This window comes from Myotis daubentonii, chromosome 11 (assembly GCF_963259705.1).
Source record: "Myotis daubentonii chromosome 11, mMyoDau2.1, whole genome shotgun sequence".
In the NCBI taxonomy this organism is placed as follows: domain Eukaryota; kingdom Metazoa; phylum Chordata; class Mammalia; order Chiroptera; family Vespertilionidae; genus Myotis; species Myotis daubentonii.
Genome location: NC_081850.1, coordinates 28,771,626 through 28,784,775, shown reverse-complemented (window position 1 = coordinate 28,784,775; position 13,150 = coordinate 28,771,626).

Here is a 13,150-nt window from a genome sequence, read left to right as displayed (position 1 = left end):
TGAAAAAGTAAACACTGGCCTGATCAGGTAGCTCAGTTGGTTGGCGCACCATCCCAATTCTACAAGATTTCAGGTTTGATTCCCAATCAGGGTACATACAAGAATCAACCAATGAATGCATGGATAAGTGAAACAACAAATCAATGTCTCTCTCTCTTTCTCTTAAAGAAATAAAAAAATAATAATGATAATAAAGTAAACACTGAGAAAAAATTGACCAAATAACTAGTAAACTCCAAGTTAGATCCATCTTGCAACTGCCTAAGACATAAAATATTCTGGAACTTCATAGAAACAATAATGGTGCAGTGTCTATATTTTTATGCCATATTACTATAAAATATATTATATAATTATGCTATACACACTATTAAATACACAAACACATATAATTATATTTATATGTGTGTGTTCATATATGCACATAAACATTTATTGTCTGATACTCTAAGTTTCCTTTCTATTGAATTTATACATTGAAGGGGCATTTAGATTTTACATAATTTTGAAGTATGGCACAACACCCAAGCATTGGTGAGCACTTAGGAAATAAGCGAGAAGGTTTAGACCACAAGGAAGCAGTGGGCAAAATAAACAAATAATTTATTTATTGAAATATATTTAAAAAGGAAAAAAAAACAGTACACACAAAGGCACTACAAAGAGCAGGTACAATGTTAAAAGTAAGAAGAGTTAGAGGGCATCTGAGATGCTATGTTCTTTCCCTCCACATTGATTTAATAAGATGTGCAAGCCAATGTAATCACAGAGTCGAAACTCGTCAGGAAAAGACATTGGCAAAATATTTCCCTATCAGTGACTTTGGACACAAACATGCAAAACTCAAATGAGTATTTTGTTACATTTGCTATTTCTCCCACAAATGGGTATGATTCTTTAAATCAAAGAATTCACAAATGGGAGGTCCGACACACACACACACACACACACACACACACACACACACATACCACACACACACACACACACACACCACTTATTAATTCCTTGAGGGATTCAGTCTTAATTTTTCTTTGCATTATCAGCTCCTAGAAGTTTGATTGTCCTATGTTTAGGTTTGATTCTGAATATATCTTCTTGAAATAAAATTGATAAATGGGAAAGCCCAAAACAGATCACCTGACCCAAAAGTTACTGTAACCCAACTCACCTCACATTCTGCCTATTTTTATGTGAAATCATTTTTTAAATGTACAATGTAAGGTTCACTGAAACTGTATCTTTTAATAGTATAAACTTAAAGTTAAATATAAGTCTATATTTAGTGAAGGGAAAACTTTCAACTCCAGTCTTTCTCTAATGATTATTTTTCTATATATGATCATATGGTTTCTATTGAAACTTTAACTCATTTAAATATAAGAGACTTTTGGGACTTAGGCATCATGATAAATTTAATAATTTTTCCTCTTAAGAGAGTTAATAGCGAGATTTAAACTTTTAAACTTACTGATTTAAAAGCAGTCTTAGCCATACCAATGCTCTATTTTTTATTTGCATTGTGCTTCTTCTCTCATGATTTTTAAACTCTATTGCTTTTATTTCTTGTTCTCAAGTGGAATAATTTATCCATACCTTAGGGACCCACATTTCATGCATGGCCCATGAATACTAGTATACATACCATAAATATGCAAAAAAGAGAAAGGAATTGCACTGTATACTCAAGTTGTACATTGTGGGAAGAATATTTAGAGAAGTCTATAAAACATGGATTCCAGAACAATCTTTTCCTCTAGGAGAGTTTTTAAGCTCCTGATTTTCATTATCATTTCCTTGTCGATAAAAGTGAACATGTTGCCGAAACCGGTTTGGCTCAGTGGATAGAGCATCAGCCTGCGGACCGAAAGATCCCGGGTTCGATTCCGGTCAAGGGCATGTACCTGGGTTGCGGGCACATCCCCAGTAGGAGATGTGCAGGAGGCAGCTGATGGATGTTTCTCTCTCATCGATGTTTCTAACTATCTATCTCTCTCCTTTCCTCTCTGTAAAAAATCAATAAAATTTATAAAAAAAAAAAAGTGAACATGTTGAACACCAAGTTTGTAAGGTTTTTCTACAGTTCTGAAATAGTAATAAACAATTTATTATTCATCTACTATTCCTTAGAGTCCCCAAGTCCACTGGTATACATTTATTTTTCTGAATACATTAAGAGTAATACTGCATATAATTTTTTTATATTAGAGTTAAGGGATTGCTCCCTTCTGCTGTGTATAAATAGATATGTTTTTAAGAAACATTAAATACAACTACATTCCTTTTAAACTGATTTTTTCTAATCTTTATAAAGCAATATATAACAACTAAGTTATTAATCCAGTGTTCATGATTGCCATACAGTTATTTTTTCTTTATCTCACCTCCCACCTGGTATATCTGTATAATACCAGCAATTTTGAAAGCAAATATTGAGTAGTAAGACCATAAACACTTTGATTACTTTCATCTATAAATGTTCTTTTTATATTAAACTTGGAAAATCCTACACAAGTAGAGATGACAACAGTGCTCTCTAACAAATCAAACATTATTTATAGCAGAGACATAAATTTGTGAGAGAAAAAAAAACCTACTAACTTTCAGGTTAGAGAAGTGTAAATTTCCCATTATCACAATGCATAAAACCACAGCTTGTAAAATCATCTATTTTCCTTTTATTACTGGAATTGACTATTTTGAGAGTTAAATAGATCAGAAAATATTTGTACTAAGTTATTTATAACTCAGACTTTTTCCTCGTATCTGTGACAACTTTTAAGCTATGAAAAATTCATATATGACAAAGGAATAGTCTTATAGAAATATATTTGCTATACTTTGTTTAAATAGAGTAATTATAAATCTATGTGTATCATAATATTAATGGAACTTTCATCCTGTTTGTAAAACAAAAACAAATCAAACAATAATTTTGGTCACCTTTACCTAATTTTTCTAAGCATTTTAATAGCATTCTATATGTTCAATATCAGTCTTTATTTTGTTTCAATAAAGCTGGCTGTCAAGCATTTTAATGTAATGATATTCATTTTAAAATATCTTACAATTTAGAATATATTTTCCTATTAATTATGGCATATCATTCTTACCAAACTGTATTAATATTTTTAATTTATTTTGTAAAAATCCAATGCATAGAAACCATAGGAGATTTACCTAAAGAACTCATCCAGGAAAAGGCAAATATGAGTTAAAAAAAAAAAAGTGAGCCCTAACCAGTTTGGCTCAGTGGATAGAGCACCGGTCTGCAGACTGAAGGGTCACACGTTCGATTCAGGTCAAGGGCACATGTGCAGGTTGTGGGCTCAATCCCCAGTGTGGGGCATGCAGGAGGCAGCTGATAAATGATTCTCTCTCATCATTGATCTCTCTCTCTCTCTCTCCCTCTTCCTTCTTCTCTAAAAAGAAAGAAAGAAAGAAAGAAAGAAAGAAAGAAAGAAAGAAAGAAAGAAAGAAAGAAAGAAAGAAAGAAAGAAAGAATCTAATATTTTAAAAAACAAAGTGAAATGACTTTATCCAGTTCCTAATAGGTGTACTTCTGCAATGTACAAAACACTTGGTAAGTTTGTGCTCTGACATAACAATAAACTTGCCATTTAGGAAAGGAAAGGAAGAGAGGGGAGGAAGGATACTTCCTTCCATTAGAACACTATTCACCAAGCTTTGGAAAATCTCAAGGAAAGGTGAAAATGTGCTGTTTTTATATGTTTGTATTTGGTTGTTTTGTCCTGGCTTGGAAAGGGTAGAAGACGTCGAAAAGGAAGTATCGGGGTTATATACCAGGCCAGAGGGAGAATAATTAAAATCTGAGACTGGACAGAGAAAAGAAGCAATTGTAGGAAGAAAAGAGGCTCATTTTTATTTATTTCTTTGTTGTTGCTGTTAATTCTCGCCCAAGGATATTTTTTCCACTGAATTTTAGAGAGAGTGAAAGAGAGGGAGGGAGAGAGAGAGAGGGAAGCATCGATGTGAGAGAGACACATCTATTGGCTGCATCCAGAAAGCACCCTGATGGGAGAGAAGGGGTTGGCACCTGCAACCCAAGTATGTGCCCTTGACCTGGAACTGAACCCATGATCCTACTGTGTATGAACCGACCCTCTACCACTGAGCAACACCAGCCAGGACTCATTTTTATTCTTTTAAAAAAATATTTCTCCTCCATTCAATTATTTTGTTTGCTTTTGTTTCCTTCTTTTCCTCATTTATTTTCCAAATGTGGCTTATCTCTTTCTAGTCTATTTCTTCTTTGTAAAATGCCCTTTTTTATTTCCCATCCCCCTTGTTCTTTATGGGTCCATATCCCAGCACTAAACTAATACTAGACTGAAAAGTATAACCACCTGGTGTTCTTAAATTGTAAGTTTTGGTTATTATAGCAGTTAATCCAATTTATTCCTTAAACAAACAATAAAAAACCTAGATAGGATATGCAACAGCAAATTGGAATTTATTTGTAATAATAACCAGCTCCTATGTTCTTGCAAATCCTATAAAGAGCTAAAAGCGAATATAAACTATTTAATCCATCCGCACTGGTCTTAATCACACTAAGTACACGCTGATTTAGATTTTATAACAGTTTTGCGTAAGAATCTTCTTACTCCAGAACTTATTAGCATATGGCTAATATTATTCGTTTGATTTGAATGTTACTCTAAGTTAAATCAGACCTTCTGAAGCAGGCAACAATAGATGGCAAAATCCTCATATAATGGTAAGTGTATAATGTGGCTTTAGATACCTCTTGGGAGTAATAAAACCAATAAAAATATTAAGAAGAAGAATCTGATACTTTATTCTATTTGTTGAATGCACATGATACCAAGAACTCTCTACATTATCCCACTTATAAAACTCCTCTGAGGTATATATGACAGATAAGTTATTTAAATAAAGATTTTTCACGTGTGTTCAGTTCAGTTATATGGATTATGAGTGTCAGAGGACAGATCCATACCAATGTCTAATTAATTCCAGAATTTACCATTGTCTATTGTAAATAAGAGACAGGATCAAACTTTAAAATTCTATAAGGCAGCATAGTTTAGATTACCATGTAATTTTCTCTCCTTCAACCTTCATCAAATAATCAAAAATCATGCCATGCCTTTCCATTTGTGATATTTTAAAATCTAAAGTTATTTAACCACTTTTTTCATATAATATTGATAGTTTCATTTTAGAGGGAATACTGTAACTATCCTATAGCATGAATCTATAACAGCAGGGTCATAAAAATGTTAATTTCAACTTCGTCTTTTTATTTTCAAAACAGATTGAGTCACATATAATTGAATTTTAATATTACTGTATAATGAATAGACATTTCATAAAACTTCCTTTGTAAAAAAACACACAATAATTTGATTTTATATGGTTATAAATTTTACATATACTGATACAGCAAAACAAGCTACTTTATACAGGTCTAAAGTGCTGACCACCATAATTTGTTTCCCAGGTTTAATATAGGTAGCCTTCCTAAGCATGATAAAAGAAGTCATATTAATTGGAAGTCCACTTCTAATGACTGTCTTCAGAGATAGCCAATTAATGACTAGTGAGCTTGTGTTTCTGTTGTAAGAGCTATGGGAATTCCATAGGCAAGCACCACTTTGCTGGCTAGGGTATGGAGCATGAAAAGAATAGACATCCATGGACAGAGATTGTTGGGACATCAACCTTCCTATTTGGTTGGTTTCATTAATACCTAATGCAATTATTTCATTATTCCTTTGTAAAAGGAATCGAATATGAGGGTCTAGAAGCAGTGAACAACATGGTCCAAGAGTAACACCATTCTACTCATGTACTGTCATATTCATACTGAGGAGAAATGCCACCATGGCAAGTATTTCTTAAGTGTACTAGGTGTACCAGTTAATAATGTGGATTTTTTTCAATACATGGCGTTACACATATGTTGATATATATATATATGTATATATATATATATATATATATATAGATATAGATATAGATATATATTGATATGTATGCTATTTTGTTGTAATGACAACAAGCTTCAAAACTTCATATGTCAAATCTGCTGAAGGTGTTAACATCATAGATATTTTTACACTTTAAAAATGTCGAATTACGTGCCAAAAAAAGAGCATTTGTGGGAAATTATAATTCATTAATTTATTTTGAAGAAAAGTGCTGCTGAATTTTTTTTAAAAAAATATCTTTCTTTACTGATTTCAGAGAGGAAGGGAGAAGGAGAGAGAGATAGAAACATCAATGATGAGAGAGGATCATTGATCGGCTGCCTCCTGCACAACCCCTACTGGGGATCGAGCCTGCAACCCAGGCATGTGTCCTCGGCCGGAATCGAACCTGGGACCCATCGGTCTGCAGGCTGATGCTCTATCCACTGAGCCAAGCCGGCTAGGGCAAGTGCTGCTGAATTCTTCGGGAAGCTTATGGTGAACATGGTCTATCTCAAAATGCTTGTGAACACTGGTTTAAATGCTTTAAAAGTGATGATTTTGATGTGAAAGACAAAGAATGCCCAGGTCAACCAAAAAAGTTTGAAGACCAACAATTACAAGCATTATTGGATGAAGATGTGTGTCAAAGTCAAAAACAACTTGCAGAAAGATTAAATATTGCTCAGCAAACAATTTCCAATCGTTTACAAACAATGGGAAAGATTTTAAAGGAAGGAAAATAGGTGCCACATCACTAAATGAAAGACAAATGGAAAACCAAAAAGTCATCAGTAAAATGTTGCTTCAACGGCACGAAAGGAAGTCTTTTTGGCATCGAATTGTGACTGGAGATGAAAAGTGGATTTATTTTGAGAATCCCAAATGCACAAAATCATGGGTTGGTCCAGGTCAACCATCAACATCGACTGCAAGGCCAAATCACTTCAGAAAGAAGACACTGCTCTGTATTTGGTGGGATCAGGAAGGTGTGGTGTATTATGAGCTTTTAAAACCAGATGAAACCGTTAATACTGATCACTACCGACAACAAATAATCAATTTGAACCACGCTTTGATCATGAAATGACCAGTATGTTCCAGAAGACATAGCAAAGAAATTTTGCTTCATGATGATGCACCATCACACACTTCAAAACCAGTTAAAGACACATTAAAAGACCTTGCCTGGGAAGTATTAACCCAGGTGCTGTATTCACCAGACCTTACTCCTTCAGATTACCACTTGTTCTGATCGATGGCGCATGCACTTTCTGAGCAGCACTTCAAAACGTACAAAGAAGTGGAAAATTGGGTCTCTGAATGGTTTGCCTCAAAACAAGAAAAGTTCTATAGGGACAGTATCCACAAATTACCTGAAAGATGGGGGAAATGTGTAGCTAGCGATGGACATTACTGTGAATACAGCACTTTTGATGTTTCTCTTGAAATCACTGTGTTTTCTTTGATTACAAAATCCGGCATTATTAGCCAGTACACATAGTATCTTAGGTATTAACCAAATTTAATAAATAATATCCCCTTTTAAGAGCTAATGTTTATGATTTTCAATTTAGGCAACATATGGGAATGAGTTTGAGTAGATTGGAATAAAAGAATTATACACGTTTAATACAGATCTGGCTAATGTATTAATGGAAGCAAATAAGTAAAGGAATGACTTTGGGAAGAATGGTAACTTTGCTAAGAACCTCTTTCATACCAGTCATTACGCTAAGTATTGTATATGTATTTTATTTAATTCCAACCACTGTTTAAGTTTTGCATGATTTCCATTCAGGGCCTGCACCATAATTTGTGCGTTTCAGGTCAAAATGAAAATGTGGTGCTCCAGCTGGGACGGAGAAGTCCATGTCCCTTTTCACTTGTTTGACACTGGAAGCCATGGTGGGCTGATGACTTCAAAAGGATTGTAACCTCTGCATAGAATGCACTTGGTGCCTGGATAAGAGTAGGTGAGAAGTCCCTGTCAATCACCTGCTGATTGTTTACTCTTGCTGCCAGCCCACAGCCATGCCCTGCTCTGAAACACTATTAAGTACATGCTCAACCCCTCCCTGCCCGGCACCCATTCCTGGATGCCCTTTTAGAAAAGAGGGCAGTTATGGGAACTTGGATCTCCCTTCAGTTGCCATCAGAGGTAGAAAGTGGCAGCAGTTACATAGCAGGGGCCACAGAATGAGGGGGTGAGTACAGATGAGGCAGCTCAGAAGCCATCCCAGAGTCCAGGAAGCCGGGAGGCTGTAGGAGTTGGACCAGAGCACATTTCATTTCCACTCAGACATTAAATGCCCATGGAGTCAGCCCTGTTCCTCTTTTACAGATGGAAAAATTATCCAGTGACATTTGTCAGCATGAGATAAAAGGCATGTTTGTACAGGGTTAGGGGTGTGATTGGTAGCTAAAACTCTAACCTACGATTTTCCCCACTACAATATATCTAATCACTCATAATATTTATTACTACCCCCTCCAATTATTAATGGAATATGTCTTACAGTGTATTTCTTATAGTTCATATATTTGAAATAAATAAATAAAAATAAGTTAGAATAAGAAATAGATATCAATAATATAGAGTGTGTTTTGGAAAAATGATAAAACATACAAACACTTGGCCAACCTGTCAAAACTTTGTCAAATCAGCAAATAGGCAATGATAACATCTCTTTTTATTTTTCATGTGTTATCAAGCTCAATACAGACAACCATGAGAAATTTATAGGAAATGTTACAAGATGAAAGCTAATGTTTTTACTTGTCAAAATGTTTCCATCATATCTGCAGAGATGTTTTCATGGGGAAATCTTTTATTCAGGTTGTATTTACTATCATCATCATCTCTGGTCTAGTCTGACTAGAAAAAAAAAGTGAAATTTTGCCTTGGCTGGTGTGGCTCAGTTGGTTGGACCCTCATCTTACATACAAAAAGGTGGTGGGTTTGATTCCTTGTGAGGGCACATACCCAGGTTGCAGGTTAGATCCCCAGTCAGGTCACATGCAGGAGGCAACCAATGAATGTTTCTCTCTCACATTGATTTTTCTCTCTCTCTCTCTCTCTATCTCAAAGCAATTAAACAAAAAGAAATACGCGTAAAGACAAATAAGGGAAATTTCTAGAAGTAGTCCACAGAAAAATGGTATGATAGAAACTTATAGCTTCCACAAAGTCACTGAAGTAATAACGGGTCAAGAATGAAGTTGGATTAAAAACATGTTGTAAGACATTACACACATAAATACATCAATGGTCCAATACTCCTCAGACGAGCCTGACAAATAATTTAAATCGGTTTTATGACCAATTTCATATTTATATCAAAGTTGATTTAATGTTATGATTAAAGTACATTATTTTTCTCCTCAATAAATTATTGTACAATCCCTCAGGGGTAAAGCTCTCCGAGATTTGGTTCAAAGATCACGCTCTCTTTACTTGAAGCATGACTCTCCACTTCCAGAATAAGAAAGGTGCTTGTCGCCCTACCCGGTTTGGCTCAGTGGATAGAGCGTCAGCCTGTGGACTCAAGGGTCCCATGTTCGATTCTGGTCAAGGGCATGTGCCTTGGTTGCAGGGACATCCCCAGTGGGAGGTGTGCAGGAGGCAGCTGATCGGTATTTCTCTCTCATCTATGTTTCTAACTCTCTGTCCCTTTCCCTTCCTCTCTGTAAAAAAAAAAAAAAAAAAAAAAAAAAAAAATCAATAAAATATAGTTTAAAAAAAAAAGGAAGGTGCTTGTCTCCATGTTGCCTGGGAGTCCTGTGCACACCTTACACTCAGTGTTAGCACTCAGTGTTGTGCTGCTCATTATCCTCTTTCCTCCTCCTAGATCTCAGCCACTTCAGGGAAAAGATGATCTCTGGTTTTTGTTTGTTTAGTAGCTTGTTTCTCTTTCATCTGTGCTTCTTAGTATGTCTGGGAAATGAATGGATAAATGAGAAGTGGGCATTCCTTTTTCTGCTTCAGGCCAGAGTTAATTTTTGACTTGTTTCGGCCTGCATGGTTGAGAACTTACAAGACTTCTCCCTACATATCATCCAATCTCCACCATCCAGAAATAGTGTAAACCCTTCCGGGTCATTCAGGGAAGTCTGGGAATTGTTTATGTTGCTATAACCACCTAAAGGGCAGAACAAAAATTCTGGTTGTAACATAGGTGGACATTTGCTATACTTCTAGACTCGCTGTAATTAAATAAGATTTTGTGTTCCTCAAAACAACTACTAAATCTACATCTAAAACAAACAAACAAAAAAAAAAATAGAAAAAAAATTTCACAAGTCCAAAATAACTTGCTTTCAACTGAAATCTTGGAAGATGACTCATTCACAAGGAAGAGATGAGCTCTGTCCCGCTATGGAAACTGCCATTCAAGTAATGGGTTCTTATCCCACATTAAACCTCAAGGAAGCTTTCCTGCTAATGCCTGGATATTTTGTTTTCACATTAAGTCAATTAGGGAAGACACATTCAGAATGGAGAAGGTGTGTTCCCACATCCACAGCATATTTGTTTATATTAAACACTCAACATAGCCACCCTTTAGGTTTAGTATTGATTGTTACCTGGATAATAATGTACATTAGTCTATTGCTTTGTCATAGAACTTCAACAACTATAATTAGCTCTAACCATGAAGCAAACCATGTTTGGTAGAAAGTGACTTTTCAAATATATCAAAATCCATTAGAGCTACTCTTAGAACACAGTCAATATCTGTCCTCAGCTACCTATTTGTCACAGTTTTTTAGAGGTAGAATTTTTCATCAGCCCTATAATCAACTCTGCATTTCTTTTTGATTAAAAGGTGATTAAAAAACAATAAAAATCATTTAAAACTAAAGAGAATATATATATTCTATAAATTATATTCTTTTTATATAAAATCTATATTATATATTTTATATATATTTATATGTAGTTTATGTTTTATATATAAACATTGTAAGTTTTATCATGTATAGATATATAATATATAAATGCATACAATACATAAATTCTTTATGTATAACACACATGCATTTACATAATATATACATAATATACACATGCACATATCCTATCTAATAAAAGAGAAACATGGTAACTAGCGTACATCCGCTACCCTTCCCGTTGGCTAATCAGGGAGATATGTGAGAGGGATGTCCGGCTGCCAGTTTAGGCCCGATTGGAGAGGGTGCAGGCTGTGCTGAGAGGACCCCCGGCCCCTCACCCCTGTGCACTGGGCTTCTAATATATATTTCCAAATTAAATGGCTGTTAACTTTATATTTGCATCAGACTATTTTTGAGCTATAACAACTAAATAATGACTACAGTGGGGATATTAACACAGTAACAAAACATTGTTCTTTACACATTTCCTCAGAAGTTGACATTTCAGAAAGACTGAGAATAAAGCTTGATGTTCTGAAAATATATGAGATCAGTAGTAACTAGTTTTAAGCAATGACTGTGATATCAAAAAAAGACAGATGTTTTTAATTGCACTCCATAAGCTTTAATATTGCCTAACTGATTTACTGGTGTACACTTTAGGTTTACCCATGGCTGGTGACCTGTTTTATACCATAAAAATGCATTTCAATTCTCAAGTCATGCTCTCAATAATAATGGCTTTCATTTATAAACTGGAGCATTAGTCAAAGTCTTGATGGGCAGTACTCTTGAGGTGAGACTCATAAGTGTGTGCAGCTAGAGATACAAGCGCTTGGATGCTTTCCCTCTCTGCTACGTGACAAGGTCTTCAGTGTAACCGCGTCTACTACACTGGACTTTTTAACGGGTGTTTGGGAATTTATGGTGTCCTCCGAAATTCACATTGAGTGCCTAACTCCCAATACCACAGGATGTGACCTTATTGAAAGTAGAGTTGCTGCAAATTTTAATTAGTTAAAATGAGGTGATGCTGGATGTCTTGAGACCACAAGACAATATGACTGTTGTCTTAAAAGGGGAAGTCTGGACACAGGCATGCACACAAAGACCACCGTGTGAAGATGAAGGCTGAGGCAGGGTGATGCTTAGCAATATGAAAGATTCCAGCAAACAAGCAAGCCAGGGTGGGGTTTGGAACAGATCCTCCCTCACAGCCCTCAGAAGGGAGCAACCCTGCCAACACCTTGATCTCAAGCTTCGGGCCGCCAGAACTATGTGACAAAACATTTCTGTTGTTTAAGACACCACTTGGCAGTGCTTTGTTATGGCAGCCCTAGAAAACTAATATGATTTGTAACCTTGAGAACCTCTCCGATCTTTCTCTTTCCTGCCAATAACATGGTTCTAGTCATACAAACCTTCAGGGAGCACTGGGACCTGAGAGAGAGATGTAGAGCTCTTCGGGCGAGGTTTAAGCTTTTCCATCTCACCAACAAGTTCTACATACTGAGGGGAGCCAGGTTATTTTCAGCTTTGAAATCCAAAACATGTTTTTGGTTGCTCTTTAAATGTTTATCCTATTGTGTTTTTAAATTAAACGATAGGATACGAAACCATTTTCAATATGTGTACCAAATTTTAACAAAAACTCTCAGTTTCTATCATTTTTACTTATTGGGGTCAGTGGTGGAAGGGCACTGTTCAGCCTATAGTGATTCTAGAACTAAAAGGTTATTTCGCATATTCATGCTAGTAACTCCAGGCTGCCATGTGTCTTCCTGGTAATCGGAGATCTAACCTGCTAGGTGTCCTTAGTTCTCTAGGAAGATTACAAAGAGTCTTGGGGCTGCTAGTGATTCGCCTTACAAAAAGTCCAAGAAAGACAGAGAATACTTTGGAAGCTGGAGAAGCTTTCAAAGCTAAATCTGGTTAGTCTTAAAGTCCCTGTAGAACATCAATGATAAATCAAAAGTAAGAGTGGAATCTAACTTGAATTATTTTATTTCCTAAAATGGTGTAACTTAGATACAAACAGTTTCATGTACAGTGAAAAAGAAAAAAAATATATAATTGAGACAAGAAGAGATAAAGAAGAGAAAGGAGAAAATGAAGCAAGACCAATAGCAAGTAGGAGAGAGAGAGCCTATGAGGGGAAATGCACTCAGAGAAAAAAGAAAAAATGAAAAGGATAATTAAATAGAGGTTGGGTAAGGTAGAAAAAGATGCAAAAGTTTAATGACTACAAAAATCAAAGCTAAGTATAAAAGGGCATATAACAGGTTATCACTCTGGTT